Genomic DNA, 14,963 nt, shown 5'->3' with positions numbered 1-14,963 from the left:
GCTTACATTATGACATATTATTTAATGTTAATTTATGGGATGGTACAAGGTGGTTCTTAATCCATCAATAATGTGTCTCTATGAGGGGACATAAAACTACCCTTATACGCACACCACAAATCTTGGCAGATCATGGGAAAGATGTGGGGATGCACCAATCCTACAAAGGAAGTCTTGAGGGGGAATAGGTACTTACATTATGCAAGATGTTTTGAAATAACATTTTAATAACACATTTTATGCATGACTAAATCTTACACATCATATGATGGTACCCTCTAGTTCAGGATTGTAATGCAGTCCTACATTTACCTCAGTATTCATATTGTTACTACTGACCACCATCATAATTTCATTCTCTTGGTTCACCTTATCTTTACATTTTCCACATCTCAACACAGTAGGAACACACCTGACACATAAGCCAATTACTATGATGACAACCAGTATGAGGATCAGGAGTTTACTTATACTTGCAATCATTTCCTAGACCCACTCTCCTAGACCTGAGAACCATTTCACTGGGTTCAACCAAGAAACCCATTCCTCTACTTTCTCTTCTACTTCAGCCCCTGAAGCATTATGGTTCTTCCAAAATTACCATTTTAATTGCAGAATTTCATCCATCTTCCGGTGTATCACTTCCTTGGGATTGCTGGTATCGTTTGTAATATAAGTGTAACATTTTACACCAAAGTGGCCAATGTTACGCAATACCCTCCAGTGACAGCTGTTAAATAATTTAACACTAGTCTATGTTGCATGAGTTCTTTCTTGTAAGCTTGCAACTACCTACCTGTATACCTGAATGTGTCATCATACATCTCAGTGATATTATCTATTAATTTAGCATGATCTTGCATATATCTAAAATTTAGTGTATCCAGAGCAATCCTGGTGGGATCCAATGCTACCAAAACTTGAAAGCCAGTTGTCTCACTAATTAACTGTGTGGCTTTATGCATGTCAGCAGGTATCATATTTCTTTTGTCTCTGTGTTCATACTGTGTGTGAAGATATGGTGATGATGTGTTTTTATATATACCAAGCATTTCACCATGTTTAAGGGTCATAACTTCTGGAACTACTCTTCCCAAATAACACAAACCTTCGGAACTCGGAGAGAGCCACTTATACGCCTTCCTTCCACATATAAAATATACATCATTGGGGAGAACATAAGGAATAGAATGTATCATGATCATCCAACACATTTCCCTCACTAATGATCCTATCTCAGGTTCTCCCATCTGGCTAATACATGTTTCTGGTTGTATAACCCTAGCACAGTACCCTTCTGGTATTCCGCCAACCATTTCCTTGGTGTTACTTAGTGTATATTTATACCGGAACTGTCTTCCACCTGACCTAATTGTGTGTAACAGTTCATAATTCATAGGCTCACGATCAGCTCTTAGTGAGAAGGTCATCGTCTGGTTATTCCCAGTCACCACCAAACTTCCTGGTTCATTGGAATTGGTGTATTTTAAACATAAAAGTGATTTATCTACTTGGTACTGGTGAAGTTTAAAATGAGGTGGTTTTGATTTAAGAAATTTTCCATCTAGTGCATGCCCTCTTTGTGATTCTAAAACCTCAGAGACATTTAATGGGAATGGCACTAATCCTACATTATGCTGTCCTTGGGGCACTTGAAAGCACACCCAACAGTCGGTTTGGTTAAAAATTTTGCCCACCATGGTATGATAATCCTCTAAAGGATAACCACCCCAATACTGGTGATACTTAGGTTGACACCATTGGATGCAATGCTCATCAATTACAGACCCACAGAACTCACACATACAATAATAATCAGACGATAAACCTTCACACTGTCTCCGAGTTTCCAGAATAACAAATCTCTTAACAATTACTGTACTAAGATTGGTCAGACACTAGCTTGATTTGCATAGCACTCCTCCTCTCAACTCCACTCCATCAATATTGCCATTAGCTCCCCATCTCCTCTATCAGTTTCCCGTCACAGAAACCAGAAATCCCTGAACAAACCAGGATGATGGAAACTCTGGAAGAGAATACAAAAATCAACACACCAGACCAGTCCATTGCCGTAGCAAGGATCTACAAATTTCTTTAGTTCAGATATCTCACTGCAACCTTTTAACCCTCCTGGAACAAGCTCGCAATCGACAGGTCCACGTTATCTGCCTCGTCTCCGCCTTGTATCTCCACTGGTTGGTTGACCTTCTTACAGTGAGTGGAATGGACCAAGGTATCTCTCTCCGCCATCTTCAATGAGGTTGTACTCATCAGCAACACCTGATACGGACCTTCCCACTGATCAGTCAAACAACTAGAATGCAAGAAATTTCTGATAATAACAAATTCTCCAGGTTCAACATCATGACAGTTTGTTTCAGGCATATCATGTGACAACAATTTCAGTTTCTGCTGTTGCTGTTTTAACTGTTTACTCATTGTTATAAGATACCTTACAGTTACCTCGTTGTTACCTTTCACATCTTCCTGCGGACTTATAATCAAATGAGGTTGTCTACCAAACAGTATTTCAAAGGGGGACAGATTAAGAGGAGGCCTAGGAGTTGTACTGATACTATGAAAGACAAGTGGTAGTGCTTCTGGCCAACCTAGTCCAGTTTCCAACATGATTTTACTTAATTTGTTTATAATAGTCCCGTTCATCCTCTCCACCTTGGCACTGGCTTGCGGTCGGTATGGGGTATGAAGTTGACTATTAATACCCATCAGCTTACACATATTTTGGAAAACATCACCTGTGAAATTAGTACCCCTGTCACTCTCAATAATTCTAGGGAAACCGTATCTGCATACAAACTCCTGAACAATTTTCTTGGCAGTAAACACAGCAGTACTAGTGACAGCTGGGTATGCCTCAACCCAATTAGAAAACACATCAGTGCACCCTAATACATACTTGAGATTCCTGTAGGGTGGTAATTGGATGAAATCAATTTGTGGGATGGCTCGGTAGGGATGGTTTTCCTAATGTTTTTCCTCAAGCAGGACATTGCTCTTTTCTGCTTGAGAAGAAAAACCCGGTGCGCACCATTATACTCTCACCAATTTGCACATACCTTGCTTTCCCAAATAAGTCAGACCGTGCGCTGCCTCAGCCAGGCTTGGGTAGTACACCTTGGGTGCCACTGGCTTACCTTGTCCATCTCTCCAGAGTCCAGAAGACTCTTGCCCACATCCCTTGGACTTCCAGACTGCCTTTTCCTGAATGGAACACAAATTTTGCATCTCAATTAATTTCAGCATGCATTTGAAAAGTCATCATTTGTTCAGTTGGTACATTAATTTTTAACCCTGCTGCCCATTTTGCAGCTTCGTCTGCCCTGTTGTTGCCCAGTGACCCCGGATTATCCTCACATGTATGGGCTTTACACTTAATTACCGCCACTGTCTTAGGCAATTGGATTGCTGCCAATAGTCCTTTTATATGTCTGGAATGTGCAATTGGTGTGCCTGCTGCTGTCATAAATTTTCTTAGACGCCATAGAGTGCCGAAATTGTGTACTACCCAGAAGATGTACCTAGAATCAGTGAAGAAATTAGCAGATTTACCTTCCACTAATTCACACGCCCTCTTTAGTGCCACCAGTTCCGCCACTTGGGCTGAGTGTGATGGGCCTAAAGGTTCGGCCTCTTTAATGACCTTGTCATTTACCATACCATAACCTGTACATAACTCTCCAGTGTCAGTTTGTCTATGACAACTCCCATCCTTGTAAAATGTCACATCTACATTTTCTAAAGGTGTATACCATATGTCAGGTCTTGCAGTAAAGGTTTGATTCAGATATTCCATACAATCATGTGCATCAATATACCTGCAGAACTCACCTTTCGCCAGCGACTCACCTCTCTCCACCCTTTGTGCATCATGTTGCACATATGGTAAATACGTAGCTAGGTTTAACATACTGCACCTTTTGATGGTGATGTTTGCAGGTGCTATTAGGGCCAGTTCACATTTTGTGAACCTAGCTAAGGAGACATGTCTGGTTTGGGCAGAGTTTAGCAAAGCATATCATGGCCTAAAACCACATCCTCACTCTTACTGACCAATAGAGCAGTTGCTGCTACACTTCTTAAACACATTGGGAGTGTTCTTGCCACAGTGTCCAATTGTGCACTGAAGTATGCTACGGGCCTACTGGCATCACCATGTTTTTGTGTGAGGACACCTGCTGCACAGCCATCAGCTTCCATACAATACAAATCAAAAGGTTTTTCATAATCGGGTATTCCCAATGCAGGTGCTCTTGTCAGACTATCCTTAAGATTAAGGAAAGCCTGCTCTGATTCCTCTGTGTGTATGATATGATCTGGCTTTGAGGAAGAGACTAAGGCCCTCATTCAGAGGCGCTTGCAAGAAGCAAGCTCTTGTTCTGAATGAGGGCGGCTGCTTCTATAGTTAAGTGCGGCCCACAGCTCAGCGACTGAACAGGGTGATGGCCGTGATGGTCAAGACCATCGCGAATATCGGGGCTTGCAACGAGACCCTAAGGTTGGGCCTCGGCAGCCGCAAGCCCCATGGAGCTTCCTGCTCTGATCAAGCAGGAAAATCCCCACTGACATCACTGCTAATGTCAGTGCAGCTGCCCACAAAATGGCAGGTATTCCTTAAGGAACGCCTCAGTTTGTGAAACAACCCCCCTGCCCTGCCTACAAAACAGGCCGAGCTGTAGTGAGTTTCTCTCTCGCTCCAGGGCTTGCGCACATGCAGTGCAGCCGCAGCACATGCGCAGGGCCTAACCATCAACCTGGTTGCGAGCACTCAGCGCTTGCGACTGGGTCTGAATGAGACCCTAAGTCCTGTAATGGCAAGGCCAAAATAGAAAAACCTGGGATCCACATTCTGCACTATCCACATATTCCCAAGAGGTACAAATTTGCTGTTGATTCTGCGGCAGTGTCATGTTCTGTATGGCTTGGATTCTGTCATTTTTCAGATGTTGTAACCCCTGGGTTAGGCAATGTCCCAAGTATTTAAACCTGGACTGGCATGGCTGTAGTTTGTCCTTAGCAACCTTGTGTCCTGTTTGCGAGAGATGAAGCTACAAAAGTTTAGTATCATTTAAACATGACATAAACGAATCAGAACATAACAATAAATCATCCACATATTGAATTAGAACAGATCCATTGGCAGGTTAAAAAGATTGTATACAGTTGTGTAAGGCCTGGGAAAAGATACTGGGGCTGTCTATGAAACCCTGGGGAAATTGTGTCCATGTGTATTGTACACCCCTGTATGTAAAAGCAAATAGGTACTCACAGTCAGGATGAAGAGGTACAGAGAAGAAAGCAGAACAGAGGTCAATGACAGTGAAATGGGTTGCATTTGGTGGGATCTGCATAAGAATGACAGCTGGATTTGGCACTACGGGAAATTGGCTTTCTACTACCTTATTAACCCCTCTAAGGTCTTGTACCAACCTATAACCCCTCCCACCACTCTACTTCACAGGAAAGATGGGACTGTTGGCTACACTTGCTGTATGGACTAAAATTCCCTGCTGTAATAATCGCTTACTTATGGGAAAAACCCCTATCTCTACCTCCTGTTTTAATGGGTACTTGGGAATTTTTGGAGCTTGCCTACCGTTTTTTTGGTTTACCATTATGGGAGCTACGTTTGCCATTAATCCAGTGTCCTGTCCATCCTTGGTCCAAAGTGAATCTGGAATTTGGGATAACATTTGATCTACCTGAGATGGGATTTTACCTGAACCGGTAGAGTGATACATTATCCTTTGGGGAGTGTCCAATACATCCCTCACCTCATGCGCAACTCTCTCTGGGATATCTAGAAATATACCATCAGGGGTACAATATATGGCACATCCCATCTTACATAACAAATGCCTTCCCAGTAGGTTAGTAGGAGCCACTGCTGCCAGGAGGAAAGAATACCTGGTATGCAATGGCCCGATAGTGACCTCTGTGGATTTGGTTAAAGGATATTGTTGCACTTTACCCGTTACCCCCATTGCTGGTACTGTCTTGCTGGTCACCTGTAAATTAGCTGGAGATTTTATCACTGATCTGGTCCCCCCTGTGTCTACAAGAAAAGGATATTTAGTACCAGCTACATCAACCATCATCACCGGTTCTTCCCTAGTACTTCCCATTAACCTGACTATCTGTAGACTACAGGTATGACCTGACCCCTAGCATTGACTCTTACTCTCCAATACAGGATTTAAGGCCACAATTGGAGCTCGTGACTGTTGTGAATTTCCTGTACTCTGTGTATATCTCTTATGGGGATATCCAGGTACTCCCTACTTACATGTCCCACTTGGTTGCAGTTGAAGCACCTTTGTGAGTGGGGTGGGTGAAAGGGTTGCTGTGTGGGTTGAGCGGTAGGGAAAGATTGTGGGTGTGTATAAGGATGCTGAGGGTAATATGGTGGCTGTGGATAGTATGGGTTCTGAGGCTGTGTGTGATAAGTGAGGTAGGGCTGAGTTTGTGGTGGTGCGGGATTGGTGAGGACGTGTAGCTGTGCAGGTGCATGTGTGTCTGGTGGCTGTGATGTTACAGTCATTCCTTCTAGAGCTTGAATACTAACAGCCATTAGCTTCTCGCTCTGGGTCTCTCTCTTTTTGAGGATGTTTTTATCATGTTCAATAGTGGATTCTATGAGTGTGTCTACAGTAGCTCCTCTCCAGCCAGGTAGTGAGGTCTGAACTCGGGTCTTTAGATTGTCTTTTAGACCATCCATAAGTACAGTGATGATCATTCCCCTGTGATGAGTGCTATCTTTAATATCCTCTATCCCAGTGTACTGGGTGATAGCCTGCAGAGCTCGGTTACAGTAATCCTCTGCAGATTCACTCTCTTTTTGTTTTATGGTGAAAATGTTACTCCAGTTAACTACTACTGGAAAATATACACTCAATTGAGTTATTATGCGGGTAATGTTACCTTGATTACTCTCGTCTGTTAAGGGAACATCTCCATCCAATATGCAATCCGTGATAAACTTTTTCACATCGGTATTGTGTGGAAGACAAGCCCTTAACACCACTCGCCAATCTTTAATGGTTGGCTCATGAGCACTACCCAAATTTTTCAAAAATCTTTCGCATTTAGCTAATTCCTTTTTAGGATCAGGGATTATTCATTATGGAATTTAGATCCGCTCTTGTCCAAGGACAATGCATTGCTACCTCCCTTGTGGGCACTACACCATTCACATCCGCATTCCCATTCAGAATGGTTATTGTCCTGATGGGATGCAGACCGGCCGCACTGCTACTTTTGACCTTGTTACCTGGCAGGGGATTGAGTCTATTACTGCTACTTATGTGGTTAACAACTTCCTCTACGGGTGCAGTGGATGTTAACACATCCTGTACTGTCACTGATGAAGATGGGGCCACCACTTGTACTTGTTGTGATGGAGAATCTAACATGTGTACAGCATGGGAAATGGCAGACATAACAACAGGTTCATCATCCGCATCATAAACATTTTCTTTGTGATTACTCAACGTATTATTACCCTTACGCTATTGTGTGACTTCCCCTTTTTAACAGAAAAAAAAACTATCAATGAAGGAAAACAAACTTTTCCCTCCCTTGTCCTGGATTCTTAATCAGCACTCCTTAAGCCACAATAATGGGTAGCAGACTCTCAGCAACAAAGTGGTAGCAGATTTTTGAAGGGACAATGGATTCTCCTGCTATGATACCTCCACCCTTTTGCTGAGAGATCGCTGACTGAGTGTTACCAAGTGACCGGTAGTGTGATTCACACTGCGAGCCCCCAACTATCGATTCCTACCTATCCATTCCTGCCTACCTATACCTTCTAAAATTGTTGCTATTTAGCGTTATGCGTTGCACAAGAAATAAATGCTTTGAGACTTTGAGTGTGGTTCCAAAGCACAAAAAGTTATTATTCAATATAAAAACAGATGGTTACACGCTGTGATCTAAATACAACTAGCGCAGATATATCATACAGACCCAAGGTACAGTTGTTACATATGCATGCGCTCTGGACCCAGATACCAGCATCAAAATAGAAATCTCAGTCAACAGCAAAGCAAGCAGACTGGCATCCAGGTTTAGAGAGCCCACACATATATACACTAGCAGGCAATACAATAGAACAGTTTGGCTTGATTCCATTTGTTCTTCTTCCTGGTTCTTCTGTTACAGTACAGTTCATAGGTCAATTTGTATGGACACAATCCAGCCTCCAACAGCTCTTTGTGTCCTGTTTCCCGCTGCATAATAAATCTAAGCTGGCTACATTACAAAGTACATTTTAATGTTTAACTCTCTATAGTCCATAGTTTGCAGACACATGTTGCGATCTTCTCACCGATGGTACCGGAAATCTGCAAAGACACAGTGGATCAGTACAACACCAACCATGGTCTGCTTACCATGTACTAAACCTTAGATATCAAATTACATTTAGTTCACAACATTAATAATACTGAATAAACCTTAAATATTACACTTCAATACTAGGGAACCTTTTATGTAAGTGTGCAGTGTGTAAGTATTGGGGTTTTCGGAAAATATGCTAGTTAGCATTGTGCGACTACGTGTTTGTGGAGTACACCATGGTACGTGTTTTGCAGGGTTGATAATTTTATATGTTTTAGTGACTGTCTGTATTTATATGATGAGGACTTTTAACTTCTTTCTATTGCATGGGAATCGCACGACACTAAATAATAACATTGCCGTATGTGCTTATAATGGGCGAGATTCACTAAAATGGTGCTGGGCGGCCAGTCGCAAAATGGCGTCTCATTGCCATTCGCAAAATGGCATCGTGCAGATTTCATTTTAAACCGATCCTGTCTCAGGCAATTATCCAGCTTCGACACATGCCATTTGTGCATAGCAGGCCACCATTGCCAACCCATCTCTGTATATCAATAGTCTGACTTCCCATTATTAAAACTATTGAGCATGAACTGGAGGCATAACTAGCACCAGAAGCATAAGAATTGCCAATACACACGTGTACCTACTATGGCGAAAACTGGAAAATATGTTTACAGGGTTGTGTTGGTTCATGAGCTTTCTTATTCCTGTTGTGTATTGATTTTCTATAATACTGTACCTTGGCCAAGTATGCACCAATCCGACATTATAGACTTAGGGCCTGATTCAGAGCCGCTCGTAAGCGGCCGCTCGTTCGTTCCGAGCGATGTTTGCACAACTGCACATGCGTATGGATCGTAATACGCATGCGCAAACCAGTCAGTGCGGCCAAAAATTGTTTGTTCGCTAAATAGCGAATGCCTGCTATTTTGAGTGACAGGAGGAGGCATATGTGGGTGGTAACAGGGGAAGGTGCTTGAAAACGGGGAGTGGAGATCAGAACGCAGGCGTGCTTAAAGGTCAAAACGGGCGTTTTATGGGTGTGCATAATTAATACAGCAGCGTCATTGACCTCGTCACTGGGTTATTTTATAGTCAGAACTGCTCGCAAGATTGCGGTAGGAAAAACCAACCACAAGAATAGCGAGCAGTTCATATGCTGGTCGATGTACCCGATTAATCTAATAAATAGCGGACATGACGTAGGATGCGAACGGCCAGGGGGCGTAGTTGTCCAAAAAACGACCGCATGTTTTGTACGCTCGTTCAGACCTAGAGGCGTGAACAGACCGTAAAGAGCGAACGGTTCATTTGAATAGCCACCCCTTTTTTCTGAACGAGCGAGCGCAAATAGCGTCCGGCTCTGAATCAGGCCCTTAGTGTGCTGGTATTATATTAATTCAATAATATGAACCTGTCAATTTTGTTTCCTAATGATTCTAGTTGTGTTCACAATTATATGTATTAATAAAAGTTTTCAATGGCACAAAATAATTCTTAAGCTTGAAGTCAATATAGCATATCAATTGGTCCTGTGTAGTTTGTCGTGGATGTATGCTTTACTAATTAGCCTTCACCTGCAGGTTCAAGCAAACCTGTTGTAGGAATTTCTGCAATGTTATGGAAATAGCTGGGTACCAAAGTTTGTCATAGCTATGTAGGTGATCTGGGAAAATACTATACTTATCAAATATGGTTTACAAAGAGAATAGAATCTAGCTGGTCTCAAGCATTAATTATGCTGACTTCACTCTTTGTCCATTTCTGAGAAACATTGGAACATGAGTCCCTCACTAGTCCACAAGCAGAGTCACTAATAACAGTTGTAACCAGCGGCATGGCTACCATGATGATAGTGGTAGCAACTTTAATGGTTAGAATAACCTGTGTATAAGGTGTACCAGTTGCTACAGGGTTAACTAAACTCACATCACCTAAACACACACAGTTAAACATGTACCATTCTAGTTACCCCTCTTCACTAGTTATTGAAAAAAATCTTGAAGAATATGAAAATATTACAAGATAATAAAAATGTAATATAAAATGTGAATATTTGTATAAAGACAACACATTATACTTATAAATACCATATGTTTAGTCCATATTAGGTTTACCAGGTACTGCGATATCATCCTAAGGATCAAAAATATGCAGGTATACTAATTAACTTCTCACCATATTGTCCCTAGTGTGTATGTTTGTGTATGGATACTACACAAACATACAGGTACTATGTCAAGGAATAAACATTTTCTGTACATCGTTGCATATGGTATTATGCTAGCGCTATACTGTATAAATAAAGTATTTACTTATATATTAACTTTGAGGCAGAGGCATTTCTGATTTGCTAAATCAGGACATATTAAACTACTCCCCTGGGGGCAAATTACTAAGATTCATGTGTGTCCGAGTTTAAAACATGCAGGGCAGCACAGGGATACAAATGAGTTTTTATCAAACTAACAAATGTACCAAGATTCGTGTTAGTCTGATTTGTGTTTGTCAATGGTGTATGAAATCATGTTAATGTAGCAGTGCTTTCTCCGAGATTAGCCTAACACGTGAGGACATTCATGAATCTAATCCACTCTGTATTTTGCATACATGCATGAACACGGAAACCGATTCCTCTCATGTTTTTATTGGTAGACGTTGTCACACGTGAAAATATCGAAAGTATCATGGCTGAACCATATAAATGTGCAACAAACCAAATGGACCACATGGGTTTAGTGAGAGGAGTGGAGAGTAGCAGTGTAGGTATATTGGTGGTTGATTTGGAGTTTAGGATTTTATTTCTGAGTATTGTTATTGGAGTGTAAGTTTTTCTGTCTACCTTGTTGTCTTGTTTCTGCTGGAGTGTAAGTTGTCCTGTCTACCTTGTTGTCTTGTTTCTGTTGGAGTCTAAGTTGTCCTACCTACCTTGTTGCCTTGTTTCTTATAAGTTTGTTTATATTTTTCTATCTTATTTATCTAGTTGTATCCACTCAGTTTTTCTTTGTGTCTGTCTGTGGTGTGTCGAAACCGGATAATTGGGTAAGACAGAATCTGTTTACAATCAGGAAAACCTGCACGACGCCATATTGTGAATGGCAGCAAGACTCCATTTTGAAAGTAAGAAAAGAAAGCTTACACAAGCGCCATTTTGTCAAAAATACATAGTACACAAACCACAGTGCAAAGTTGCTAAAAGTAGCACGAACAGCTTTTTAACAATCTTCCCCAAACACATACCGACAGTGTTCAGAATACATAAAATAACTTTCCAACACATTAAAATCACCACAGACTTATATTTGAGCAACAGCAAAGCAGTGGTGTTTTCCTCGCATACATACATTTAAAAGCAATGGTCCCGTAACGCAAAAAGGATAATTATTACTTGGTTTAAACGCAATGTCAGTATATAAAGAAATGAATGTTTTCTGTAACTATGGCTTAGTAAATGACAATTGGACTGTGTTTGGAAAAGTACTGATCTACTCTGTTTCCACAGCGTTCCGGTGACATCAATATGAAGATCAGAACATGCGGCTATGAAATATGAATGTTAGAGAGAATAACTATTTGAAATGTTGTAAGCCATAGCAGCTTAGATTTGCATGTGGGGGATGCAAAGGGAGGTTGGAGACCTTTTGTATCCATTTGAAATTGTCCAATAAATGCCCTGTAACAGATTTCTAACCCTCACCAAAAGACAATGACATTGTGTAGGCTTCTTTACATTTTTGTCCAAAGGACTGGTTATTCCAGTCTAATCAATAGAGATAGCTAACTGGGACTAGAACCTAATTAGCAGTAGTTTCAATAAACCAAAAGGATACTCCCTTTCTGATGACCTCACAGGTGAAAGGGGGCGGGAACATAGCATGCACATTCTGAGAACACACAAGCCAGCACACACTTGCAGATTTTTGGAAGAGAGAGAGGTTCCCTCTCTCACAAGACAACGGAAAATGGGTCTCAGTACCCCTGGGTTATAGCTAAGTATAAATTGTGCAATATTTAGCCTATTTGGGTGTCTGTAGCTATTTTTGGTGTTAATCTGTTATTAGCTTAGCATGGTTTGTGGTTTGTAGTTTGCTAAGGATATTCATGAGTCTGTGTTAGCATACAGTGGATGATATTATGTTATCTAATATGTACTTTTCATCTACACTGTAGGGTACAATAGTCTGTTATCAGCATGCAGGAAAGGGATTGATTATGGAGTTTTTGTAATATTTGTAAATGATTGATGCTGTTTGATTGAGATCCTCTGGTGAGCTGTGTTAGGGCCTTCCCATGTGCTTGAACAATATCTCTGCTTGGGAGAGATAGGCTTGGTATGTGTTGTATACTCGTGAATGTAATCATAGGGTGGTATCAGTGTTATATTATGGAAGTTGAATTAATAACAGCTTTGAATGGTCATAAGTAATTGCCGTACGGGTCAGATAGGTATATTGTCTGCAGTTTATTAGAGATGGCTACTTCCATGTGGGGTGAACAAAGGAAATTATAATTCTACCCAGTTATGGTGTATGGGTCAGATAGGTATATTGTCTTTATTATAATTGTGATCATTTTGGATGTATGATTTACAGAGTTACAACTTAATGTGAGTTTTCAAATTGGAGTTTGCCTAGGGATCATGAGGCTTGCAAACAAAGGAAGAGCATGTGCTTCAGCCCTTCCCCCTCCCCACGGTCTAGTGGGTACTGGATGAGGTCTGTTGTAGGATGGTATTGTTGTATATTGGAATCAGCTTGTGTTGTACATGTTGGAATATTAAATGGTGCAGTGTTTGTCTGATGTGTTGGCATATGATATCCAGCTTGCATATTTAATTAACTATGGCATTATGGGAGATTTCAATGAGGTAGCTTCATAATGGAGTTTGTTTGTAGACCATGCGGTTTGGACAATAGGGCAGGAAGCATTCCCAACCCCCCCTCACACACACACACACACACCATCACCAGCCATCTTGAACATGTGCTGTCAGCAGACATTGATATCTCTCTCATTGTATTTTGATGTGTCTCTCTTTCTCTCTCTCTCTCTGTCTCTCTCTCATATTGCTCATTGTATTTTGATCTTTAGTAACCATTTCATGTATATTAACTGTACCTTATGACCTAATGTTTGTACAATTTATTTGCGCTCATTATTAGATCATAGCGTTGTAGCATCTGTACTTTTACCTGAATAATAATCTTTAGTGCTTTGGACCGCTATTCAACTGTCTCAGTATTTCATTAATGGTATAATCAAACACAGCGCTAATTAGCGACATCTTGTGGTTTTAGAAGGTATAGGCAGGTTTTTGTCTTAGAGGTTCTAGGCAGGTGAATCTTAGAGGTTTATAGGCAGGAATGTATTAAAAGGTTTATTTACAAATTCAACAGGTGTGTGGGGGTGTTTTCTGTTTGTGTAGGGTGGGGGAGAGGAGGATTTCTAGGGAAGAGGTAAAGAGTGAGGTGAAGGAGGTGGCTTGTCAGAAGCACCATGATAGTGAGGACATGCCCAGGCAGAGGGGAAAAACAAGTCTAGGTATAGATCATCATTGGCTCTAATGGCAAAGTTTATTCCGACCATACCAGTGTAATGATAAGGAATTATATTACCAGTCCATTGCAAATAGTCCACACTGATGTTAGGTGACTGTGTACAAATCCTTGGCTGGCCAGAAACGGAATGATCCTTTGATGGTCCTGAAAATTAAAGTGCAGTGCAGGAGATTGGTTGGAAATTGGCAGCTGCTTAACATATTTTGGTATTTTGAGAACCACAAATACCAGCATGCAGGGCATTACGGGCCTGCTGGCACTTGTAGTTCCACAACTAAAGAAATATGTAAAAAAACAAACACACACCATGAAAGTAACATTTTAATAAAACATACCTGCACACTCAAACATACTCCCCTAGTATCCGAAGTAATCCATGGGGGTACCTGAAATAAAAATCCATACTCACCTCTCCTATGCATAGTTCTCGTCCGATTCATTCCCTGTAGGCATTCAAAGGGTTAAAATAACAAACTGCTAAAAAACCGTTCAATGCTGGACTGAGCAAAGGTATGTGTGTGTACACTCACATACCTTTGCTCCACGTAAATGACCGGGGCACATGTGTGCCCCGTCATTAAAGGGGCCGCCAGCCAATCAGCAGGCATCTCTGTCAGAGCAGCTCCCTGATTGGCTGAATGCGGTCAGCCTGTGTTCCCCATAGACATCAATGGTGAGAATTCACCATTGAAGTCTATGCTGGCTCCTGCTACATCGTATCCACAAGGTTAATTGAGTTTAATCTTGTGGTTACATCATTGATACAACGGCACAACACTGTATCAATGATGTAACCACAAGATTAAACTCAATTGCCTGCTGCAACATATTCCACTGCGTGCTCACTGTCTGTTGCAAAATCTGGCAATAGATTGTTGTAAGCACAGATTATGCAATAGACAGCATTTGAGCAAAATGTTGGAGATCTTTAAAGGTGAATACAGCAAAATTTCACCAGATGTCATGACAACGGAACCGAGATTTTAATAGCCTAAAAGTATGTTCTAACACTAATTTAGTGGTGTTATGTGCATCTTT

This window comes from Taudactylus pleione, unplaced genomic scaffold (genome assembly GCF_031769625.1).
Source record: "Taudactylus pleione unplaced genomic scaffold, aTauple2 ptg000015l, whole genome shotgun sequence".
Lineage (NCBI taxonomy): Eukaryota > Metazoa > Chordata > Amphibia > Anura > Myobatrachidae > Taudactylus > Taudactylus pleione.
The sequence above is the reverse complement of the archived record's forward strand: the minus strand, read 5'-3'. Positions refer to the sequence as shown.